The 27,446-nt window shown below is 39.3% G+C and overlaps 1 long non-coding RNA gene across 1 annotated transcript in view; it reads right to left on the bottom strand.

Annotated features, from left to right (window-relative positions):
* Positions 1-27,446, bottom strand: part of LOC144206293 (uncharacterized) — a 42,373-nt gene that overhangs the window by 5,441 nt on the left and 9,486 nt on the right. The window contains exons 3-4 of the long non-coding RNA XR_013328332.1: positions 11,495-11,555; positions 10,080-10,122 (exon numbers count right to left, since the gene is read on the bottom strand). This is a non-coding gene — a long non-coding RNA (uncharacterized LOC144206293). The remainder of the gene's footprint in view (positions 1-10,079; positions 10,123-11,494; positions 11,556-27,446) is intronic.

Raw genomic sequence — 27,446 nt, forward strand, 5'->3', positions numbered from 1 at the left:
ATTATGTCAGGTGAATCACTTGTGGCTTAAAATGTGCGCATTAAATGTTGAATAGGGACTTGTTGTACTTCTTTGTTATACAAAAAATATCACAAAACCTCAATGTTAAGTTGATACTTCATGTAAAAATGTGCCACTGCAAATTACAAGAAAAATAATCTGCTCCATATCCAAGTGTGACAAAATAAATGAAATACTTTTGATTGAAGTTACATTGTCATGTGACATCCACCCTTCTGCCAACAGCAGGTTAATTAACTGTGAAAACCACTCACTGCAAACCTTAAACCATTCATTCAACGCTTCGATACAAGCCGCCAATTTAAGCGCCTTGACGATGGGGATTCTGCTCAAGTCTCGTTCAGATTTTAAGGCGCGAGGGAACGTACCCTTTGGGTGTCACTATAAATGTCCCCGTATCGCTGTCATTGCAGCCCGCTACTCTTTGTGTGGTGTGTGTCCTAATCTGTGCATTCAGACTCAAGTACAATAACGGGTACATTGTGTGGCACAGGCTTGGCTCTTATTATTTAGCTGGAGGAGAACCAATGCCACCCACTCTGCACACCGTTGTCTCCTTTGTCTCACCTAAATTCCACACCAGCTTAAAGTAGATGGCAGAAGCTATATTTATCACAGTTTTCTTCACTGTGAGGAATCCCCAGCATTTCACGGCAAAGAGGGCAGGGACGCTTTTAAATGGTGTCCGTCATTTCCATTTGTGTGCACCAACTGACAGTTTGGACAACATTAAAAGTTTTAGTACAGTTCACGGCAGGTCATGTATTTTTGTATTTACAATTGCACAAATGTAAGTTATTCCGCTAAAAGTAGGTACCAATTTGGACGCAAAATAATTTATGGAAAATTGACGGCATATCATGCTTCTCGGCTTATTACGTTTAACAGCAAATAGATTTAAAGGGTAAAATCATTTAAAAAACAAGGCACTTTGGCAAATTATTTATATATTTCTCAATGCTTTTGATGGGCCCGTTGACAAAGGTAGCCTCTAATTAACTATAGGATGAAAACCAATTCTGAAGTAAGAGATTATTCACTCACTCATTTGTTATCTATTCTTTTTTTTTTAAGTACATAGATTGATTGACTCAGAAGTGCCTCATATTTCATTTTGACACTGTGAGATAAGCTGTTTTGGGAAACAATTATTTAAAAGCCATGTAAACCTTCCAGAGTGTAACGCGTAATAAACCTTTAGAAATACATTCTTACAAGAATTAAGTGGAAAGTCATAAACGCTGTCACAAAACTCTATGTGTTTTATGGAGGGCTGGAGCAGAATAATTGCATTTGCATCAATTTCAATCAGGTAATCAAGATTGGAGTGTTAAGCGTAGACAGATAAATTTAATTTGTAAGTGAAATCACCACTGCACTAAAGAAATCCTGATAAAAAGTTCCTCTTTGCAACATTCCCATAGCTGCAAGCAAACTGACCCAGTCTTGCGTGTCCCATAGCCCCCCACCACACCCCCCCAGAACACCCTTGGGCTTTACAACGCTCTTATTCCCGATGAATATCACCTCCATAAATCATGTCCCGTTTCCCAAATCATCTCATAAACTTGTATTTTCGTCTACACTCTCATCAGCATTTCTTTGTTTAACATTTATGTTTATTGATAAATGAAGATGGCCTTAAATAATGCAGCGCAAAACATTAGCCGTGAGCAAAGGATATTAATAATTGATGGGTTACTACAGAGGAGTGGAGGGGGGGGCACACTGGGACTAGATAATATTAGCTTAATGCAAGTCGGTGTGAACGGGCCAAGTGTAATGGGCCTTCCACTTTTAACGGATGATAGTTATTGTGGCCTCAAAGTTGGGAAGACAAAAAAATGAGGATGGTGGTAGAGGGATTAAGGGGGTCATAGATTTGGCTCATAGGAGCTGACAGTGCAAATAGTGTTTTTAATAGCAGCAGCTTGACACATTCTGCAGAGAGGCCCTATAATGGTCAGCTCTTTGCTTAGCGAAAAGGGAGAAAAATGGCCCGCTGCTATTAAAATGAAACTGGAGAAGGTCCTTGCTCTTTCTTTGCTCTTTTTTTGCAGCCCCCCTCAACTATGCCGCCGCCCCATCACTCATTTTGATCCCCTCCTGTCCATTTCCTGTCTGCAGTCTCACTTGACTTTGCCCACACGCACGAAAACATTAAGCACGCCGGCTCAAATAGGGACCCTGATCTATAGCCCCCAGTTCAGAGGGGGCGCAAAGAGGGCTCATTTTACACAGCAAGCGAGGACACTGAGGATATGAGCTGGTCACTTATTATGACATTGTCTCAGCCGCAACCAACAGGGAAATTTAATAGGCGATCATGCTAAAAAAGTGGAGGTGTACTATGTATGTGTGCTAGATTCATCAGACATTTGTGGTCACTGTGGGTGAGTGAGTTAGAATTGTACAGAAAATAGTTAAAAAACTGAAAATACAACTACAATAGAAAAAAATAAGGACAGTGAATATTTTTTTTAAATAAATTATAAGAAGAGTAAATTAAAGAAGATAGAAATCAATCACAAAACATACTTTAAATAATAATTAAAATGAAATTAAGTAAGTTAAAAAGTATGTAAAATCATCAGCATAAACAGAGTAAAGAAAATGTAAGAACAAAACAATAAGTAAATATTTATTAAAAACAAGCTTAAAAGTGAGATCAAATTAAATATGGAGAAAAACACAAAAAATAAAATAAAAAAGTAAGAACCATTCAAAGATAAAGCAACAAAAACGAAGATAAAGCAACACAAATTGGGGAAGTAAAACAGAAAGATTATTTCAGCAGTTGTGCTGGATTTCATTAGTTTACAGTGTGTGCCTTTTGTTGTGACTGTTCGGTTTACATATGCGCACAGTACTATATACATACCAGAAGGACATAATTAGATTGTGCACTATTATTGTTGTTAGTGCATGAAAACATCACTTAAATGTAGTTATGCCATTCTGAAAACGTAAATTCTCTGATAAATACCATAATTTTGTATGGAATCCTACTCAATCTATTACAATGAAAAAAATGCTACTACAGGACAATCCAATAATATTGCGTTACATTAAATATGAATACACGAGGAGATTATAGCCCCTGTGGACAACAAGAGAGTATGCATGTACAAGGGAGTCTGATTACTGAAGTGCCATCAGGCTCAAGATGATGGGCGCTCGGTGCCTTTAGGTCAGTGGATGGAGAAGAAGAAGAAAAAAATAACTAAATAAATGTACTCTCCAAGGGATTGGCTTATTGTTATGCCTGGCTAGTAAAAAAAAAAAAAATAAAAAAGATACAGGAGGGAAGGGAGGGGTAATGGGTATCAAAGGCAAAGGAGGACCCCCTTCCTCCAATATTGCTATCACAGCAGCATATTAGCATCTAAACAAAGGAGGCAGAATCCCCCGCAGCGCAGCCTCTACGTTTCAAGTGGTCACTCACAGCATTTGATTTAGTCCTCAATCCAACACTTTTATGCTGACTAGTATGATAATAAAAAAACATGGAAGAACAATCCTCCTGTGTCTTCACAAAAGTTGCTGCTGCTTTTCTTTTTCACCCTCTTTCCACACTCCTCCTTTTTTCCATTTTTTTTTCTTTTTGGGTGATTCATCACAGGAGCTATATGACAGCTGTCATCGCTCCTCAGCGGGCCTCAGATCTGCATTTCAAGGTTCGAGGGTTCACCGGTTCGTCGCGTTCCGCTCGGGCAAGCAACAACGGAGGCAGTTCATCTCTCAGAAGGCCCCGCACATAAACAATAGGGTTGCAAAAACACGCGCCACTGCTATAGTATCAATATGTGACACTTCGGGGGGGAATTTGTGTCACCTGAGGCTTTTGTTTTGCTGTTTATAGACATGCGATAAAACAAAAGTTTGCATTTGAAACAATGTCACATTTTGGGGTGACATTTATATCATCGCTAAGGGGCATTTTCAATATTATCCAAGCAAACAAAAAATGTTTTCTTTACTTTTTGGAACAAAACAATGTAAAAATAATTTATTATTCAAACATGAAATTGTATCAAAGTTAACACCAACTTTTTTGAGGGGATAGGATGCTACAAGAAGTTTATTTGAACGAGGAAAGTGACAAATTTGAGATAAGTAATAGTAGCAAATATAATATGCATGAAAGCATTTGCAGCCAATGAGAGTGTCACCTGGCATCCCCTTTAAAAAGTGGCTCAATCACATCTTGAAAGGCCAAAAAGGATGCCTGACTTTATACATATTGCCACAAAACAAACATATTGGGCTGCATGTTGATATATGAACATAAAAAAAAAAACATACCATGCAACTGATGATTTTGTCTTTATGTTGTCATTTTTTTTTTGGTAAATTTCAAAGCCAACTGCTGACAATATCAGCTCAAGCCAAGTGTTTGTCTACATTTAATGATTTTTTTACTCTCTGGTAGAAAACTTCAAGGTCGCTATGAGGGAGCAATCGGAGGCCACATTGACAATTTTTGGGGGATGCTGTGACGGACTTGTTTATTGTTGACCTACACTGTTAGTGTCAAGATGGAAGGGGAATGCCCTTTAGAAGATAGCATGCTTGACAGGTCAGCTAGGAACTGGCCTCATCGCTGTGGAATGGACAACAAGCTCTTATTTGGCACATCTACCTTTTGACAGCACAGCCGCAAGAAAATCAATAAAAATATGTCAGATGACCTCCATTTACTCGTGAGTACTGATAAAGGTGATGGGCCGCCTTTAGATGAGAATTGAAAGAACAACTTGGAGAAAGAGAAGGTTTCCATCATCTTGAAAGATACACTAACAGTTTGACTATTACTAAGTAGTACATTTGTGAGCAATTCATATTTTTTCTCTAGAAAGCTCTGGGAAATGTATTTTTGATTTAAAAAAATAATCCTATATGATAATAGTCATAAGAAACATGAATAAACTTTTTTTGGTCTGAAATATGCTATTTGATTCATTTATTTGAAAGCAAAGAATATTTATTTGTGAATTTTTTGGGGGTGTCAGAGATTTTATCTTTCGAGTAAAACCAGCGTCCCTTTCCTCTTTAGATTGGCATGTGACCTGTGGGCATGGCAAAGCTCGTGCATATGTAACCAGGCTAATTTACACGGTGCTCTGAGCGAGCTTCACTTTGATGCTTTTGAAGCCTTTTACACTCCATCTGATCCGCGGCCACAACTTGAGCTCGCGTAAATGCCCGGGGGCCATGGCGCAGGACAGACAATTGAGCAAAGGTACAAAGCCAGCGCATTTCTCCATACATACATAAGCGGAAAGTGTTGTTATCGAAGATCGTAGTCGTGCCGTCGCATCATTGCCCCAGTACTGGGTCTTCTTAAGTGTAAGCTCCTTTGTTAGTGACTTTGAATGAATAACACATTCTTGCCTGGACATGAAAAGAGAGGACGGGGCAATAACAGGCCCAAAAAGCTTCTTGAAGTCATTTTGAAAGAATTCTTGGTTTGTTAAGCATGTCTCATGTCTCATTCAATGCTTTCTTTAATATGAAACAAAATAACTATGTGTAGTATATCTCATAAGAATTAAATTTCAGACATAATATTTCAAACCGTATAGGTAGTTTTAATGAAGATTCTTTCAGAAAAAAAATGTGTCGGGGAAAAATATCAACTATAAAAAAATAAGAGAGAAAATGTACATAATCCAAAAAGAAAAAGAAAAGAAAAGAAGTAGCACTTTGACTTTGAGTCATCCTCCCAACTGGGAGCACTAATGGCGTCCACCACTACCACTTCCGTCATAGCTCGCCAAGCCAGCCCTTCTGAACTTCTAATTCCTCCGTCACCCCGGCGGCTTTCTTTCTTTCATTTTTTTTTTCGTTTTTCATCACAGATCTAACCACTGAGCACTTGTAACAATTTCACCACTCGCAGTAGAGCGAGCGACGCAAAGAGTGTGGCGCTCTTTTTGGTTAAGAAAACGTTGCGGGAGCTTGGGAATCAAAAGGATGGATAGACAGAAAGTAAGCTTTTAAAACAATGCTAGTTTATCTAATGGCCATCAAATGGCTGGACACTTGTCATATCAAAACATAGCCGGTTGTAATTGTGTGTTCACATGCTGACAGGCCAATGCATAACACCACTTTTAGAGTACAGCCCTAGCAATTACTGACTATTACATGTAGGTGACACAGATATGGAAGAAACACCATCAAAGCATTGATCCCAAGCATCTGTTGCAAATATTGGCTCATTCTTTACATTCTATTGACCATTAATTTGCAGGTTTAAATATCTGAACTGACCACTTACCACCTAATAATGTAGAGATACATAGTTGTGAGTTTCTTTTGTGGAACAAATATATTTGTAAATGTCTGATTACCATTGATTTCATTGGTTGAAAGGCTTACAGTGATTATAATGAAGCCTAGCACTAGGGGGCAGGTGAGACTTAACTGTGAAATACAGGAAGCTTGTGCTGTAAAGGGATGTTCCCCTCAGAGGAACTTATGTCATGACGAAAGTTGAAAAAGAGAGACAGATGACCAAAGGTTTGGTGTCAGTTTCCCTTAAGTGGGTGGAAAAAAAAGAGAGAACTCCAATGGAGAAGGGCACACCTTTCATTTTTGCGAACATACTGCATTTGAAGGAAGACAGAGGGACATCCTCACGTATCCAGATGTGCTTATCAGTTGTCACGGGTTGCGCTAGGGTCAGAGTTGGAGGGAAGGAAGAGGCAATTTTGTTTTTCAGCAACAAGCCCAAAACTGCTGATGGATGCACTTCCTACGCATACAAGTGGCAACAAGCGGCTAATAACACTGCTAACCACTCAAAAGAAATCTCAACATTTGGCAATCATCGCCTGTGTTTAAAAGCCACAAGTCATAACTGTCAAGTCACAACATCGACGACTAATCTTTCATTGGTTTCTGTGGCTTTCGGGCCATTAAAACATGATGCATCTCCTCACTTGAGAGCAACTGTCTGCGGACCTGTTAATGTACAAGTTAAATGCTTGGGCCAGCTCAGATTGACCATAATGGATTCTGTTCCAGCGACAGACATCCAACGCTGGAAAATTGATTCGATCTCAGAGGACACGCAATGGTGTTTTTTTAATACAATTGATATGTCAATGGAACACGAACCGCAATAAAGAGGAGATAGGCATAGTCAATCTCGCTTCAACTGACACCGGAAAACTGATATCCATAAATCAACTTATTACATTGTTTTATTTCATTATTTCAATCAATTGTTTAGAGTGTGGAATTGTGGAATTGTATTGCTAACATCCTAAACCATTATTTGATCAAGTTAAATTCCCATTTTCCCATCTTCAAAGTCAGTTTGGGATCCAACTTCAACGACTTGCCATTTTTATAATGCAAACAAACTGTTTACCCATATAATTATTGGCACCACTGTGTTAAAGATGTCTTTAAAAGATTACAGTGTCTGTTTTATAAATCAGTCGTTGGACAGACAGAAAAAAATCGCTCATAAAATGAGCATCGAATAAGCAGATCATATGACATCTAGTTTGTATTTTTTTCACCCTCTCGGTGTCCTCAGACCTCCGCCATGAATTAAAACCATCTGAAAGCATCTGGAGTGCATTTCATTTTGCCTTGATTCATACACTGTAATATAAGCCGGCTCTCCAGTGCCCGGTGTGGCACGGGGAAGCCAAATTGGACTCAGCATGCAGGTATCAGATAATATAGTGGAGATGTAATGAAAGTGTAAACAAAAAGTTGTCAAGAAGGGTGCAAACTGCTTAGGAAAGTCAATCGCAGTTGGCATTGTATTTTCCACAAAAGACAATGGTGAGTGGCTGGCGTCCGGCAAGTTAGGAACCGGTGACTGAATTACACACTGGAATGTTTGAACAAAAGGCTGCTTTTTAACACTTCATATGTATAGGCATCGTTAATGACTTCTTTCCTGTTGGATATTTTCAGGTAGTTTATATAATTATTTTAAGTTGTATCTATTTTTTTCTCTCCTTAGGACAGAAATCAGTATCAACATTTTGTTTTGATTTACATATTAATGACCGGTCATGTCTTTTTAATATTTATTTAAATTTACAGAATATTATGAATTGTTGAATGCACTTTTGCACTTGTTATGTAACTCTAATGAATGAAAGAACAGACTATTTGCATCTGGGCCAAAATGGCCAGAAAGACACACCAGATACATACATAAAATTTAGTATTTTAAAAGGGGTAAAAATGATTGGCATGAAAACGAGACTTGCAAATACACAGTATTCACTGTATTCTAATGGTCTTAACAGTGGACTTGGGGAAATTTAGTGCAAATGTCATGCTTAGTAATGATGCTATCAACATTTTTTACACAAGGCCAGATTAAGATGTGTAAAGCACTCTGCTGAGGCAAGCTTTACACCTTTTCCGTCCTTGTGCCGCTGTGATAGATGGCTGGTCGTTTTCAGCTCCGAGTGTGATGCCTGTTGGACAGCTGCATTGGCAGCAACTCAAACCACACTACGCACAAGTCACAGAACTGTTTTTTTAACATCTGTAAGTCCATTAGAATCATTTACATTTGCTGATGTACTTCGACAACATAAAACACAGTCTTTGATAGTCAACTGTAACCATGGAGTGCCATACTCAAGGATTAATTATGCTGTTGTTTCATCACTAACTCTTTAAACAAGATGCAACTATTTCTCAGTCCAGTCCAGCAGGTGGACCTATAAATTAACTTGGAGTGTAACTACATCAATCTTTTACACACTGAACAATTTAACCCACTCTCTATTTCTAACATCTTTCAACAATAATAGAGTAACCAACCACCTAACATGGTAAAACCATATTATTAACGATTCAACATATTCAAACACTATCACACATCACAACTACATTAACTAAAATGATCATTTAACAGTGTGTTGAAATAGTTTTAATTTCACAAAATACTGAATATAGTCATGTTACATAAATGCAGCTCTTCTATCATATCCCATATATTCCTCATAATGTCCAATCAGAACAATGTATAAGATTAGCAGTTTGTTGCAGTACAAATTTGATTGTGAAGATGGTAAAAAATCAATATGCATCATTACACCACTACGCACAATAAAATATTAACTAGTGGGGAAACTGACCGAGGCATATTTTATTTCATGCTTGTGCAAAGGCCTTGCTGGTAATAAACACCTAGAGTGGGTCAACTAGCTTGGGAAATATCATATTTATCACCCATCATTGTTGCTTTTAGTGTCACACTGTGTGTTATTTAAACTTTACTTTTGTAATCTGAGTGTGTAAAAGGCATTTCTAAGCACAGTTATGACGAATAATATAAAAAACATGTGTCTGAAATGGAAAAACTGATGATATCATAGAGATGATTTTCATCCCTACTATCTTAAGCTATTGTCCGTGGATTCCCAGTGGAAGTAGCGACAGGGATTTCACAAACAATTTATTTTAAATTGCAGGAAAATTGGCTACAGAGGGGAAAAAAGGGAGAATGCGGTTAAGATGATCCAAGGGGTATTTATACACAAAAGGCTCTCATGGTTGTTCCACAGGGTTCTCCACTTTCAAAATAGACCACAACCCCCACGTTCCCCCCCCCTGTAAACCTCACGGACTGCTCTCCCTTTCATTTGCCGCTTCAAATGTATTAATGGGCCGGAACCTTCCTGGATGATCTTGGCCTGTTTCCTAATGAAAACGCGCTGTGGCCGAATCCCAGCGCAGCAATCAGTCCTGGCCCCGAGTGCAAGTGATCCAGGAAACATGCCGAGTAGGAAGAAAACCTATGTGATGCCATGCAGAGTCCTTTAGTCACCCCATGTTGCCCTGCGCCCTCCCTGGCTGTGAGTGAATAAGACTACTCTCGACCTCTAGGGAGGGGAAAAAAATCCAGGAATTTGCAAACTAGACGTCTAGAGAAGGACAGTGGGGAGTGAGTCCAACTGTTTCAGAATTCGTAATTGTAATACTTTTTGATACCTTATTGTATAATATGTGCAATTTTGTTTTGTTAAAACACACTTTGTAGTAGTTTGTAGTATCTTGTGTGAGCTTACCAGTGGTTTTGCCTTGTTTTCTCTTATTCTTGACTATGTCCACCTACACCAAAATTGAACAAATAAGACACATATTAGTATGTATTAACCTGAACTGATCACCAACAAATAACCGATTAACCATCCTATTTTTTTGCAAATATATTAATGTCACTGATGTTATATATTTGAGGTTAATCCATATATTTCCACACCATTGCATAATTTTAGTTTATCTTACATCACACTTGTTTGGGTATCTGAGCACCATCTTTATGTCCAACTTGTTAGCCACATACCGTGTAAACACTCAAATGAAAGACATCCATGTGAGGCGTCACTATGAAAAGCTTGATAGAGTAAAAAAAAAGAAAAACAGTAGCCGAAGCACACTTGGGTCTTTTGTGTGTTTAGCCTGTCCTTAGCCAGAAAGGCTTTGTTTGGTCTAGCCTGACAGCTCCCTTCTTTTCCGACTCTCCGTCAAACCCCCCAGGCCCCAAACTTTGTGGTAAAACTCGACCAGATGTGGCAACCTGTTTTTTTTTTATTTATTTTTTAGCAGTTGCATTTGCAAGACAAGTTATTTATATTATTTGTTTTAAAATGTCCACTCACACCAACACAGAGTCATTTTCCACATGTTTTAAGATCGGAAACATGAATGGTAAAACTCAAGATCTAGTACATGTGGTACATAAACAAGTTTAGTATCATGTTCAGGATATTTTTGGTTAATTTACTAATTAAGCAATTTCATCAAACTCTTTTTTAAAGCTACTTATTGTAGTAACTTATAAGCTTAATACTACATGAATATTTGTCTATATAGTACTATAATGTTTCAGCATATGTCCTGATATGGACAGAAAATGCTCCATTTAGAGCCAGAGAACAAAGTTGGTGATTAACAAAAACTACTTTTTCCTCTTCCCTGCCAAAATTATTCACTAGTGCCACTGCCTGTGAGGTGAAAGTGGCCCCTCCAAAAAAAAAAAGACAAAACAAAACAAAATATAAAACAGAAGATGAATCTCCTTAAGTTATCTTGAAAGGCATAAAAACAGTCTGGATTCCCATTATTCAGCCAGACTGCTCTTTTCTTGTTTACAGTGGAGCGGGGGGCCCACTCCGACACCTGCGCACCGCATGGCCTGACAGTTTGATGGGCCTCTTTTAATGGTGATTCACTGGCCAGATCTATGTGTATAAAAATGGAATTCCGGGAGAGCAATCTAATAAGAAAAATAAAGTGCCGAGTGGTCGCCGCGGCTGCTCAACAGGCTGACACTGGCGGGCAATGAAATCCAAACTTTGCTCTTGGATGGAGAGGAGGGATTAGGAGAGGGGGGTTTATTACACACCATCACCTCTGTCCGGTCCGCTCTTTCACAAATGGATAGTCGCATAAGGTCAAGTAGATGGTGCTTGAATCTTACCTTTGAAAACACTTGCTTTAACCTTGATGCTCTGTAAACAGAAATTCAACCCCAGCAAAGCCTGCAAAAGATAAAGTAAAATACTTAATCGGAAGAAAGACAGAGGTACAAAACAAAGTGTTCATTCTAGACATCCAATTAAATGCAAATAGAATGAGATTTGTTTATCCCACCGAGTGGGAATTGAAGGCATTAGTTTAAAGTTGGATTATACATACACAAACATTTACTCTGGCCTGTAACTTGCAGCCTGCATTGATCTCCTCTCTTTGTCATATATCATTTATGAGGGTATTAAATATATGTTTAGGAAACAGAAGGCTGTCTTAAAGAGGAGATGGTGGGATAATGCACCCTTCTCTAAGGAAGAACCCCTCTCTGATTCTCAGTAGCCACTTTAAAGGAATGATGTCATAGTGGCTCATATCACTGCAACCGTCCAGGGACGAGACATTATGACCCATAAAAAAGATCCAAAAAGGCACATGATGACGGATAGACAAACTTTCTTCCATTGAGCATGTCAGGATTGTAAAACACAGTGAATCACCTTCATTGTGAAAGATTTTAGGAAACCCGTCAAAGTGCTCACTGGCAGTATCGATCTACTTAAGTTCTCCGTGTACATGGCCCTTGGGTTATCATATCATTGCATATCATATCAAATCTCCCAACATTGTCCGAGATGCTTCTGTAGGATATGGCAAATGGACTCGCTATTGATTATGAAACGAAGGCTGGCAGATGGGGGAGGAAGTCAAATAAGAACATCTGGATGAAGAACGCGATTGAGGCTGTCTTTTACCAGTATTGTTTGGTAACCTCTAAATTTATTGTATCACTTGTCATCATTTATTAGCAGCAGAAACACATCCTTTAACAGCCTTTTTGTTGGATTAGAAGTGATTAAAAAAGGCACAATGTCAACTTTTATTGTGACAAAATAGCAACTTTATTCCAACTAATCCCATTACCAGCTTCTTTTGCGTTAGAGTGGAAGTGGGGTATTAATATAATATGATGAGAAGTAGAAGTGTTGGGGGTGAAAAAAAGTAAATAGAGTGAGTATCTGGAAAATGGGCCAATCCCTTGTTTCTGAAAAAAAATAAGATATCCTGAGGCGTGACTATATAGACCTTAAGTGCTGACAAAGACAATGTTGTATTGTTGCAGTAATCCGTTTAAAGACCACGGGGCAGATGCATACAGTTCATTACAGTAATATGGGTACATTTTATTGAGGAGGGGGAAAAACTGTTTTCGTGTGATGTGAAAAACCACAAATTTATATGACACAGAGCTCTTCAAAATGATCTGGAAAAAAAGGTCAATATTCCTTTCCTCATTCCATGCTGGTGGCTCACTTGGTTTTGTTCTGCTTGGTTTCAGAGTACTGGAAACCATGAGTAGTGTCCAAAATATTTGCTGTGCATTAAGTACGATTGCAGACAATCAAAATCCTTTCAACACTAACTAACAATTGGCTTCAAGGAAAATAATGTGCTTGGCTGTCATTTTTTTCCTTCATTTTATTCAAGCATTTCAAGCAAAGGCTCCTGCTGTCAGGTGCAGCTTACTAGAGGCTACCATTAGCATGCATCTGTGTGATTCAGCATAACCTTTGACGCTTTCCAAAGCACCTGCCAATCACTTGAAGCCTACAAGGGTAAATAACCATTTGGACAGGCAGATCGGGCACGATAAGTCTTTTGTTTGGCCTGTATTTTTGTTTTGTTTTTGAAAGTTGCAGATTTCTGATTTAGAAATAGATTTAGATATGGATGGGTGGAGGAAGATACATAAAGACAGATAGTGGCATATATTGAGTAGCTATACATTTTTTTTCATTTTCTTCTCTTAAGATTAACTCCTTTGTCAACTTTTCATTATGGTTCTTCGCAAAGGATAAATAATATATATATATATATATTGTGAATGGTGTGTTCATGTGTCACAAGAACGGTTGTGCTCAGATCAGATGAACTGAGTCACCTGCCTTCGTAACTTAGATTTGACTCCCAAATATTGTCATCTTTTGGTTTCATTGTATTCTCAGAGATTTGTCTGGGGAAGGTAAAAGCAGCAATTTAATACCTGCTATTAATGCATCTTTGTGCATTTGGCTTCCAAAACTGTGCATTTTCAGATTTTGTTGTATAAATGTCCCGTTAGCCTATATAATTTCACAGTCCTGCCAGTTGGCCAGTATTAATGGGGAGGGACTCTTCCATCCAAACAATAAGCCACAACTGGTGTGAAATCCTTTTTGGTCCCTTGTGAGGTGTGCACGCTGTTCGTACCCATCTTTCATCTTGGCGTCGTGGCCTCATGTCATTGTTGGCTTCCCTTGGCAGAGCTGTCAGACTTCCTGTATTCCTCTGTGTATGTTACAATGGCACACATAGACAACTAATCTCTAATTAGTTTGATGTGATATTTCTTTTCCTCTTGGCTGCTATCTTATGTAAAGTATATTATGATTAATGGTTGTGAAGGCTGAGGAATACAGGCTTGAGTCTGTATCGTTTTAGAATGGCAAACAACTTTTAACGCTCATCTGCTTATGATGCTGTCTGACATTGAAATGCCGGTTTATCTCATTGTACTCCTCCCTCAGAGGTCAGCCAATAACGGAGACATTTGCGAAAGATCCTTCCTGAGAGTTAATGTATTGACAAAATGTGTTTCCTTGCTCTGTCACATTTCACTTAACCCGATGACGCTGGTGTCATAGAGACGTTTGGACAACACAGCTGATGGGACTAAAGTGAAACTGACTACTACGAAATAATGCCTCCTATACTGCCTGCAGGCGACAAAGGTGTAGAAATTGGACTGTGCAGTATAGTTGAAGGAATATTTAGGAGTAATTGTAGCTTGGAAAACAAATGAATGGATTTACAAAATATTGTAGGGTTGCCATTTTGTAATGAAGGAAAAAATATCCTTTAATAATGCATTTGAAGGGTGGCACGTGAGAGATAACAATCTGAATTAAGAAATTAAAATTGTTCCTTTCTGCAAGATAAGCCTATTTTATCAATATACTAAACATTCCAAAAGAACAAAAGGAAATGATATCCAAAGGTTAATGTTTTACATTTCTCAACTGTCTTATATTGCAGCAACATTTTTTTCCACTCGCAAGGACACTGAAAAGTATTTTAGCGTTACCATTAGACTAATGCGCAGAGGATTAATGCCTGCCATTTTTTTTTCTGGATTATGGCTATAGCAGGGTGGTGAAGCTGTCAGTCAGCAACATGTCTGGACTCATTCATTAATTCGTCATTCACTAATCATCAAGAGTTCCTCAGAATCAGGCCTACGTATACCTGACAGGTTAGGATGCCTCATATACTCATCATTAGGCCCTTAGCTCGAGATGCACTTTAGATCTCAGCTGATGCCTCCCAATCAAAACAAAGATGAAATGGCCGCACTCCCATTTGGACTGGCCGTTTGGGATGAATCCCCCAAGTGGAAATCTTAATGAGTATTTCTGGTGCCTTGATGCATGTAGCATGTAGACTTTGACAAAGGCTGGCATTCTCTTTGACGTCTCTGTGCCATCACAGCTTTTGAGGGCGGGATAGGAGTGTCACGGCGAGGTACACACATGCCTGCCAGCGTGAGACGTAAAGGCCAGTGTTTACGGGAAATCATAAATATGCATGTTGCTTTTGTGCTTTGTACGGGTGGGTGGAGGACATTTATGACAGTCCAGTGACAGCATTTGCGCTTTCAGAGGTCATTTACCTGTCATCCCTCAGAAACAGTCAGGATGAATGAGGTAGAGGACAACTACACGTAACATTCACCTGACGGGATCATTTTAAAGGGTTTAAACTGGAGATCAAATGGAATTCCAGATAAATGTTTAAACTTCATTATATGACTTTATCAGGTGAAGGTAGTCAAATATGTTGTGTCACTGCAAAAATGCATTGCCCAAAAAAAAAAAATATGTATCATGTGATCTGGGCTTCTGGGTTAGTTTGCATTTCTAAGATAAAATGGGTAAACCACTGTTGTGTTTAAGGACAAAAAGACAGGTGTATGGACTGCATGTCCAATCGAACTGTGGTGGGAATGCCATCAACTATACATTATTTTTGAAGTATTATGGTAGTATAGAGTGTTCACGGTCATGACATACAATTCATATTTCTATGACACCCAAACAGCAGTTAGTATTTAGTATCACCTCCCTGGTAGGCCTAGCCTTGTGACCTTGACATGTCCTGCTAAAGTTTAAGCCATAACATTCCACATGTTCAACCAAAAACCTAAGGGGGTAAAGACTGTTTGTATAGACATGACAGTGATGCTACGAGACTTTAAGATGCTCCCAAATACAACAGCTTTAAGTCAGTTAACAGTGAACAACTACATACATAATGTCATCTTTAAAATGGCATCAGTTACTTTTCTACATGGGACGTTTTGGTGAAGAAGAACCCCATGACCTCCGGTTCCCTTCCTCTCTGACAAATGGTGTGATGTGCAAACGATCATAGTATGTCCAACTGATCACAGGTGCTCTGATTCGTCCTGCATGTTCCAGAGAGTCGCGCTACCCTAACAGCCCTACCCCAAAGACCATCTGGCCCAAGGGGAGTTCATGTGTGTTGGGGGTGTAGTGGTGTAATTCACTGATCCTCTAGATCTAATATCCACATGCAGAGGATACTGGGGAGCAAAGATTGAATCTATGTCATGCACCCAATTCTGTCAGTTTTTTTGCATACAAAAAATAATAGTTATCAAAAATATGGACAAGTCAAGAGAGAATTATGACGTCAGTAAATGAAGATAATAATAACATCACTGAGTGACTTACAATGGGTCATTTGTTCATCCCTCACAGCTACATGTCTCAACAATCTCATCTCTCGGTGGGTCAGAGTGTTGCATGGCACCAGCCCAAACACAAGCCTACGGTAAATAAAGAGTGCTTAGACCCCTAGTGTGGCTGTTTAGATAGGCCCCGAGTGTATGTCTTATGGACTTGCATGGAACGTAAAATGTTGCATTCATGACTTCAAGTGTACAGTGCCATCATTAATTTGCTGACATTTATCTAAAATTTTGGCTCTGTGTCCTTCTAAAAGTCTCACAGCCCCTCTTCCCCAACTAGATAACTTTATATGCAAACTGACCAGGCACTTGCGCTTGATTTCTTTGACAGACAGTGTCCTTTTTGCCAATTTGCTCTTTCATTAACTAGGTTGGGGGCTATTTGCTTGGGCTTTGTATATGGTGACTTGCCTTTATGTTTACCATATACTTTGGAATTGATAATTATTTGAAGAGTAGGCATTGGTTCTTTTAACACAACGGCAATGTTCAGTTCATTCATCTTTTACTGGGATGCAGAAACATGTCCTTAAAACGATCCGTCTGAGGAATGGAAACTAACAGTCCATGATCACTCATAGTTGAAAGACTCATTAGGTCTGGGGTAGTTGGCTGTGTGCATTTGAGCAGAGGGGAGATGATCAAAGGCAGACAAAAAAATGAGTAGGCAGGAAATGATGCAAAGGCAGTAAAAGACAAACCACCACTTGATGCTTATTTTCACAGTGCTTGCCACTAAAAAAGGATTGAGCTGAGCGTGGGGTCCTGAAAGGTTAAGGCCTGATACTTTGGAAGTGACCTAATGCTGCAAATAGCGCCACAAATGTCATTGTTTGAGTTCCGCTTGGAATATAGATATTTCCTATGGGGGTAGGGGGGCAGGATCCTAGGAGACCGATATTCCCCTCGTGTCCATATCTACGGAGGAAAGGAAATATTAAACAACTCCGCTTGTGGGTCGATATTTCTGTCCAGCACTGTTTAAAGTGCTTCCTGAGTGAGATCCTGCAGACCCCGGAAGCACGGAAGTATACGGCCAGACCTGCTTTTTTCCAGGGTTGCTTTTTCATCATATTAAAAATAGAATGAAACTGATGAAAAGCTTTTTGGACAAACACATGAACACAGAGATAAACTGTGAAACATGACTGCGGGAAGCAGTTGGCGTGGATCAAACTGTCACTTCACATGCTGCGTCTCCAAAAAATGCTGGAAGCAAATAGGAGTAGCGAGGGGTCCGAGGCCCCACTAGCATTACCACCATATTGTGCAGCATGTTCTTTCCTAGTGAGCTCGACAGAGTGCTGAGCAAGGTAAAGTAGTGTCCTAGTGCAACGCAGTGATACAGCACTTCCATTTATCCTTAACAAGCCACACTCAAAATGAAATATAGCCTCATGATAATTGTGGATGATGATGCTTGGGAAAAGGTGAGTCATTTGAAATGAGTAGTGACAAATCATTAACAAGTCTCAACAAAAATGAACTCAGGTATTATAATACGTATCTGTGACCCCATTTTGAAGAAAAATAATTATCCAACTCTACACCTTGCCAAAATGTAATAAACTGAATCTCTAAACATTTAGGGCACGCAATAACAACAAAAAGACACAAAGTGGTGTCTCACATAGATCACAGTGGGTAATCTGAAATGTGTCTAAGGTTTAGCATGCTCTTTGCCTTGAGGCCTTGCTAAACACTTCTCTTATTGATGAATCCCCAAAGAAGAAGCTGTGAGAAGAAGCACTACTGGCAGAGACATTCGTCCTACATAATACTCCAACAACATTGTCCAGCCACAAAGGGCCTATACATTGGAGGTAACCCTAAACGGTACATGGAGATTCTTATATATTGCACGTGTGTGCTTAGAAAAATGAGACATGTTTGTGAGTCGGTGCCAAATGTGCAGCTGCCTTCATTCCAATGCAAGCTTCCATTCCATCTGATCCATCTATTCAGAAAATGAACAAACCACTTTTCTTTTTTTGCAGTGGTGCTACACATCCCCACCTCTAGTCTCTTTTTTAAAATATGTATGTCTCATCACTATTCTATATGATTTAAAAGAAATCAACGATTAAAAGCCTTGTTGCACTACCATCACACTACGACTCAATTAGGCCTTTTAACCAAACCAAGGCAAATAAATCACTTTACTGATCAATGTCTTCAATAATTAAAAGCCAGGCAATAGCTTTTCTGTTTGGCTGCTGTCAATACGTCTTAAATTTATTTATCTCTGCTTGTGCAGAGAGTCAATGTTTACGGCCATTCGATTTTAAACTGCCAAAGCAAATAATTTGAATGTGCCAGTGAGGGAAGAATTAAACAGTCTGCTGTGGATTTGCACATATTTTCCCTTTTTTTTATAGTATACAATCAATAACGAAATTGATTTTTCATTCTGGTGTAATCCCTGAATTCCCTAGAATTGTCGGTATTCAATGTGCATGACCAACATTGAGGAATGTTTTTTTTTTTTTTATAGTGGCACTGCAGGAACATGTTGAAATGAATCATCTGCAAACATTTTCAAAAAGTTTTCAGAAAAGCTCTTATTATCTCATGCTTCTTCTGGACAAGACATTAGTTCTTCCTATAACCTAAGGCTATTTACTATAGTTTGCACTGACAAAATACCTCCCTTTTCATAGACAGCCCTTTTCCCTTTTTGTAAGGTAATTTCCTTTACTGAGAAGGAAAGGAAGTAAAGGCATACATTATCTGCAGCGTCTCTCTACTGAACGTACGTGCACAATTAACATCGACATTGCAAAGATCTGACGATAAGACAAATCCCTCCACTACTTTGAAAAAACATCTGATAGCTAAAACAGCAAATAATCCCAGCAAACGTGAAATAAATTATGAATCTGTTGGCCGTTTGAGAGAGGGAGTACACAGGGAACATATATCAGACATGGATCACAATGTGGAATAATTCCTTTGGGAACAAACAGACTCAGATCCTGGACTCTCTCACACTGCTATGTAAATCATACCGGCCCTACGAGCCCTCCACAGCAGACCCCTGTAACCCCCAATGCAGACACAAAGTCACAGATCCCCTGTTCAACTGTTAATTCAACCCAGAAATGGCCAAAGCGCCACAGCACCCTGTGGCACCTCGGAAAGTCTCAGAGGAAGTACTCTAAAGCACCAGACCTCTAACATTAGCTCCTATGCAGAAGCAGATCAGAGTCTGGTGATGAGTCTACAGTTGCGGTAGTTGCTTTTTTTTCCAACAACACTACGGTTAAAACTGTGAAAAGTTTGGAGTTTTATAAAGATACTAGATCTAAAACTTTTAAGAGCCCTTCCTTGCAAATGTACTACATTATAGTCCATTATTAAAATTAAAAACATAAATAAATAAATAAATACTACTGCAACATAAGCTCAAGATTGAAAGTCGTGACCACATAATGCATTTACATATAGATAATGAATACTACTTACAACATCATGTTACAGTCTTCATCCTGATTTCAGCTAAGTTACCTACACAGTGTTATTATACAACGATTACACGCTATTTCATGCAGCTATCACCATTCCTTGCCACTCAAGGGGCCAAACATTAGCCATCCCCCAAAATATTTAAAGTACTACAAAAGTTACGTTAACCTTCTAAAACCATGATTGATCCTTGAAGGCAAATCATCGGGAGCTCAGAAGGATTAAAAAAAAAAAAAGCACTGTTGATGGAATGCAGCAATTCAGCTGACCCTGTGGCCGTGTGAGGGAGGAAGGCCGGAGACAGGTAGATATATGACCGGTTTGTTATTGTGAATTCCAGATCCTGTGATTATCTCCCAACTCTTCTAGAGATCTTTAATCCGGGGGATTCCTGAGATCCAGTTCAGGGGACGTCGCATCCACCTCACCTCTGACTGACCTTCCCTCAAGCAAACCACATGCACACAGGTTGCAGGATTCTGTGTTCGGCCCCCCAAAAAAAAAACAGATTCCAGGGCTTGGGTCGGGTTTCGTTTTAATGTCTGTTTGCATGTGGATGACGGACTATGGGGTGGCGGTTGGGGTGGGTAGTGTATAGGGTTAGCAGAAGTTCCCAGTGGCCGTGCTGATGTCACTCACTGCTACCAGCAGGGTTGGTTGACGAGAAGCAGCTCGTTTGACTGCCAACAAAGTGGCAGGAGCGCATCTAAAAACACATTGGGGCTTGCGAAAGACGGTGAATGACATGACAAACAAAAAGCATGAGACCCCCAGGATGTAGACAAAAGGCATCAGGTTTCTACGCCTTGCTCCCAAATGAGAGGCGGCTGATTGAAACCAGATAAGGTTCAAATGGAACCGTTAGGTCCAGTAATGAGATTCCCCGAGTGTATGTTTGGATTAGGTGATTACAGACCTTGCCTTCCTCCCAGCGTCACTCACACATGCATGTTGACACACACAACCCTGCCCTACATTGAGAGACACAGTGGTACACTGGACAAACCCTCTCATAAGGACAAAAGTTCACGAGAATCGTAAAATGCAACTCTGTCTATCTCTATGGGCCCCAGTTTTAATGGGGACGTGACACAGAACAAAAGGAAAACAGGTTATGAAAACAGACCCAGCTGGCAGAGTCTATACAATGGTCCCGGCTGTTGCTTCATACTAGTTGTAGTTTAGAAGATGGTGTAGTAACAAAATTAGCTCAACTATTTAAGATCCACTTGAAGCAAGATAAAATTATTCAAGAGAGAATTACTTTTAATTTTACGACAAGAGGCCACCAGTTGAGATCCAATCACAAGACATGTATAGACAAACAAAAAATCAGCCAAATGTAAACAAGCTCAAACTTGCTATGTGAAAAGCTGCAGACAAAAAAACAATGATGCTTAAAATAAAAAAATAAACTCTTTGGCAGAGGTCATAATCTGATTTTGTTTATAAAATATATAAACAAATGTTTCTCGCAAGTATGTTGACATATGCTAAAACTTTAAGCTTTCAATAGGGTGGGGGAAAATGTGCATAATTAGGTGAAGCTTCCATTTTTCTCCCCAGTAAGAGTTTGGATGACGCCGTTATGGAAGGCTGGAAGAAGCTCGCTTCAATAATGCCGTGTTGTTCTTTTGAAAAGTTTGTCACAGTGACAGCGTCGCCGCAGCTTCTTGACATCACCTGTCACGCTGGCAGATCTGGTTTGCCTCTGTCGCGCTGTCACTACTTATCAGCACTCATTTCTTAAGTTTTGCGTTCACACATATTCAAAAACTATATTACCATAACCCACTGCCGCCAGGGGGGCAGATATGAAAGGAGGCAATAATCTCTCTGTCTTTATCTGCAAGCTATCCTTCAGCAAAGTATTCAACGTTCACATTTTTTTCCTTCCCTGTGTAAAGGATATTAATGTTTTGATTGTCATCTGTTCTTTAAAAAGTTATTCTTCTCAATGCTACTCTAAATTATTCCATTTCTCCTCGGGGGCAATGTCACAAAAGAGTGCGTGTAAAATTATTAAATATGCCAAACAATAGTCAGTAGGTGTACGGAGGCGGGTAACATGCGCTTTTAATTGCATTACAAGACAAACACTTAGTACCATAACGTGCAATCATAGCAGTACAATTTCACAGTGCTTCCGCACACATAGCCTGGCATGCTTTTTTTCCCTGGCATATCCGTCACAATGCTCCTATCTGCAAGGTGCAGGGTAACCTGATTTAAGGGCAACTTATTGGATTTTGCAGGAGGGACTGAGAGGGGAGAAATGGGGGGAAAACAAAAGGCAGAGGATTAATCACGAGGCGGCGGCGTGACAGCGCCCACAAAAGGCGGCCGTGAAAGCCGAGCTTGACGAGAGAATGATGGCGGGGATGTGAGAGTAAACCTTCTGCCACCGGCGATGTTCTTCCTCCAACTCAACTTGTCAGGTGTAATCATTTTGTTAAGCTTAATGTTTTATGCAAATGCACTTGGGAAGTGTTTTTTTTTTCAAAGGGGGTGTGCTCATTGTTATTTTTTGTTTTGTTTTTGATACTCTGAACGTGTCTGCATTCGTCTGAAGTCACCCTGTGTGGCCTTGATTATTAACTTTATGCACCAGGGTGTTGCAGTCATATCAAGCGGTACATAAACAGGATAATGTTAGCTTGGGAAAAAGATAAACGTTTTGCGCCCATATCTATGTGATAAACATACTCTTGGCTCTTATGAAGTTGTGTATCAACATAAAAGCCGATGTATTGGCATATTGTTGTGATATAGAGATGTGTGATGGATGTGATGCATCTCAATGTAGAATTAAATTGGACTTCCAAGATGAATGCAACAACTACATTTTGCTTTTCAACAATAAGCAGTTTTCTAACTGTGTCTAACTACGCCATAGCAGAATAATTAAGACCTGTCCTCCACACAAGTATAATATGTTTACAGATGAACGAAGTTGTTAAATTAAAAAGAATAGAAACAACATCAATGGCACCCAATGAGTTAACTTACACCATTTTCAGTTTTTCCCATCTATTCATCTATCAATTTAGAGTCAATGGCCTGACTCTGGGTAATTTTTTTGATGAATTGTCCTGCCACAAGTTTAGGTTTTTATTGCATTATAGGGTTGGACATGTTATACGTGTGAAGAAACTGAAATAAAGAGGCATGCGAACTTGTCGTAATCAAAAAATGTCTATAAATATCTGAGGTAATCATCTCTAAAAGCTAGTAGAGGGAGAAGAAATGCATCGAACCTAACATGGCCCTCAGGTCCTCTTTATGAACTCAGGCCTTTTTGTACTTTTATTGAGCTATATCTTTTTTTATGGTTCATCATCGTCATCAGAAGACCCGTGTGAGAATCAAAGTTGAATGTCGGCGCTGAGGGAAGAAAACAGTCAGGCTGAATGCAGTCTTTGCCCGGGGTTTCATTTTCAATAGTCCTTTATATTCCACACGGGCCTTAATTCGCTGCCAGATGCAATAAAAATGGATGTGGCCTGTGGAAAGCAGGGTGGCGTCTTATCTTCAAGATGATATTTGCTGCCTTGCCGTTTTCATCACCTTGAAAGTGTGAACACACTTTTTACACAAGCGCACGTGGAGCGAGTTCATTTTTCCTCACCTGACCGTTTTCGGCACACTGATTGAAAAGTGTTTCACGCACCTTTGTGCTTTGATTGAAATTTGACAAACGGCTGTTTCATTTCTTTTTTAAATCCCCAAAGCATGTATGCATATAGGGCACAGCTTTTAAGAGTTTAACTTACACGTCGTTCACGTTCTTGAACGGAAAATAGTAGTTTTCCTCTTACAGTCAAACATTGATGACGAGCTGTTATAAAAATGACCAGAAAAGGAATCAAAGGACTACGCATATAGATAAAAGATATAGACAATATAGAAAAACTGAAAAAATAATATGGTATAATAAATTCAATCTATCATAATGTCATATTAACAGTTACTGTATGAATATTAAATTGTATTATGCTATTTTTATAGCATGGGATGGGATAAAATCTGATATTTTTACATACTCGTATGAAAAGGGCATTGGCTTTACATGGCATAACATGATCAAGAATGCTCTGGTATGATTCTAGTATGATATGAATTGGAATATAATAATGAAAATACTGTATACAAAAAAAATCAGGAATATACTATGATATGGCATTATGTGATATTATGCTGTATGGTTTGTTATGGCATGGTATAATCTGCTATGAACATTGAAAGAAAGAAGGCATACTGTAAACTCTGGCAAACTGACAATATACTACATGCATGCACAGCCAACAAATGCACATGAGCATTGGTGGGGTTAATATTCATTCCTTCTGCTGGCTTGTTCTGATGTTTGTTCACCCATGAGTAAACACTGAAATAACTGTAGCTTCCCATAAATACTGGCTAGTGTGTGAATTGATTTGAAATGTGGAAAAAATAAGTGTCTGTATATGGTTATGTTAAATCTACTGAGCAGAAAAGCAGACTGGAAATCCGGAGCAATATTGCCAAAGACAACAAAAGGCCTCCAGTCGGAAAGGAACAATAAAACAGCTATATGTGGTTAATTGGCATAGTGGCTTTTTTCTCATTAGAATATTTCCTCTGGACCCCCAAATGCAAGTCGAAAACCATTAAGATGACCTTCGCTGGTGCGACGCTCATTACACAACACCACAAAGCTCTGTGGCCGTAATGAGAGGACTGGTGTACAGTATGTAGCAATATGAAATGTTATCAAGACGTGCCCAACCTGCAATTATGAGGACCTTTTTTTGAGAGGTTCACTTCTATTATCCCCTGCTGCTACCACTGGTAATGACATTGCAGCCATAATGGCTCCCCCTGTAAGTTAATATCATATATGAAAGTGGATATTGGCAGCCCTGGAGACCTTATGCAGGGTGAGTGTGTGTGTGTGAGTGTGTTGTCTGCATGTAAGCACTACGGCGACATAAGCAGGAACGTCCCCTTCATTGCATTGGGTTGATATTACAAGCCATTCATCATTCCATCCTGACACTTGCATGAAATAAAACACACAGTAATTAATTTGGTTAGACGTGTAGAGCAGGTATGTGATGGGGGAAAGAGTGATGAAGAGGCGGAGACGGGATTACAATCAAGAAGTTGATGGAGTGTCCAAAATCAAGAGGGAATTTATGATATTTTATGTGGCATCTTTAACATTTGTCTTTCCCTGGGTTTTAGATGCTGTGTGATTACAAAAGTAGATACTTTTAGCATTAATATCATACAGTAATTGCATAGTTATGAGTCCTGCAATACATCTGATTTCTCATTTATCAGCATGGAGGATGCAAATTAAAATTATTCAGTCAGATGCAAACACAGTGTTGACTGAGACAAATTGTGGCTATGTTGAGAAGTGAAATTATCCTGGCCTCTTTACACATTCTCAGTGGCAAATCAGATATTGTCCCTCAGATAAATTCTACTGATGCTGGTAGAAAGTCCTCACCTGGGTCGGCTATTTCAACACATTAGTGATATATGACCAGATTTTTGCTTGACATGGCATGTGACACCATGATATACTATGATACAGGAACACATGGTATGCAAGGTACGTTAAGAGTATCATACAGTTCAGTATAGAATGCTATCATTGATTTCAGGCCATAACAGAAAGTGCACAGTGTAGGCTGTGCTGTTCTTCAGCTATTTCTTGTACAAAAGGGATCATTACTCCATGGCAAACCTGCCTCCACCTGTCAGTTGCGGGCTCCACATCAGTCAGCTGCACGCCGCTACGCTCTGGATGCTCTAACGGCATAGCCAGACAGCGGAGACGGATGCTCACGCCGCAGAAAGTGTGGAATTAAAAGGCAGAGGCTGATAAATAGACAGCAGGGGCCCCAGGACAGGGATGCAGACTAGTACAGAATGATCAACCTAACTGAAAGGTAAGGCAGCAGGCTACAGAGAAGAGACTCACTGGAAGAATGTTTGGCTGCTGAATAGGGTGATGCTCTATTGCACATTATTTATTGCTTTTGGAATTTACATGATTCATTTTTAGCGGATGCATACGTTTCCAGAGATAGATGTTATAGAACATGCGATATATTCCCCGATACTTATCTTACTAACACGTCTTTTTAGTGCACTAAAGCTGTTCTATATGAGAGACAGTTTCAAATGGTGTTCAATGTTCATTGTTTTTCTGTGTTTTGGAAAAACTAGTAGAAAATCATGCTAAATTGTACAAAGATTTACATATAACTAAAAAAAATCCGCAGAAATAATACAATATGTTGTGCTGAAAAGATACACTGATTGCATTTAATAAATAATACAAACTTACATACCACATTTGTGGACATTTATCACATAAAACTTACTACAAGGGAGTTGAAACTTTTTTGATCCAATATATACTTTTTAAGGATTTAACCTTGACCTCTGAAGTGGTTTCTACCAACAGTAACAAATGAGAAATAAGCTGCACTTTCTCATCAGAAAAGGCAGTAAATACAAGGAAGTTGTGAGTCTTTTTACTGTATATTCGCCCCCCTCTCCTCCGCCCCCATTGGTTTCCTTTTGAAACAGTGGTAAAATATTGCCGTCAACCCAATGCCCTGACGCTCACCCCAACACAGGTGTTTCCCATTGCCAGCCGAAGCCCGCCGGCCCCTCCCTCTCCACAAGCAACAACATTGTTTTAATGGGGAGCGACTTCTGACGCGCCATCGTGCTCTGTGTTTATCTGCATCAGTGTCCATTTGCAATGACTCTTGGGACAACACATGGTTTTTACATTACTTAGTCTCCGTGGAGTCAAACGAATCTTGGAGGCCATTTTCTATCACTGAAAAGTGTAGATGGGGACAAAGAGGGAAACTCAAGAGAAGAATAAAGTGGAGACTCTAAAGTTCAAAGGCCAAAATGTTGTCATTTGATCGTAAATTGTGCAAAGTGCATTTCATGTTGCATTTAAAAATGTTCGCTATTGTTTTCCTTTTGTTATACAGTGATGTATACGTCTTTGTACAGAAAAACATTCTAATAAAATGTTTTTTTAATAATAGCAATGGTTTGATCCCAGATGATAACAACATTAAATTGATTTCCTATACTATTAACCAGCTTGCACGTAACAGACGTTGTACAACCTTCAAGGTTCCTCTGAACACTTTTTCGAAGTCCAACAGAGTCCTACCACGACACCCCTGCTGTTACCATACCCGAGTTAATGAGGCCACCATGCACATAGTCATCTTGATAATTTAATTTGAGAGCGCCCCGAGGTGGAGCAATCTTCATTTCATCAGCTCAGAGCCGTTTATTTCATTAAAATGTCGACTTGTCCATCAGTTAGAACCTGTTCCTTTTGAGATAAGCGGGCAGAAGTCATCATAATTGCAAATGTTTGCCCGTAATGTAAAGAGCTTGTGGGGTCTAGTATTCTTTTTGACATGAAAAGGTCCGTCATGCATACAAATCAGAAGTCCTGACAGTAATTCCCAACAACGTTTTCCTATGGGCAGCCATTCAGAATGTGAGAGTTGCTCGGACTTTGAGAGCTTCAAGTGTTTTGTTGGTTTGTTTTGTTTTAAATCTTAACAACAATTACATATAATTTCACATT

The sequence above is a fragment of the Stigmatopora nigra genome, chromosome 13 (genome assembly GCF_051989575.1).
Source record: "Stigmatopora nigra isolate UIUO_SnigA chromosome 13, RoL_Snig_1.1, whole genome shotgun sequence".
In the NCBI taxonomy this organism is placed as follows: domain Eukaryota; kingdom Metazoa; phylum Chordata; class Actinopteri; order Syngnathiformes; family Syngnathidae; genus Stigmatopora; species Stigmatopora nigra.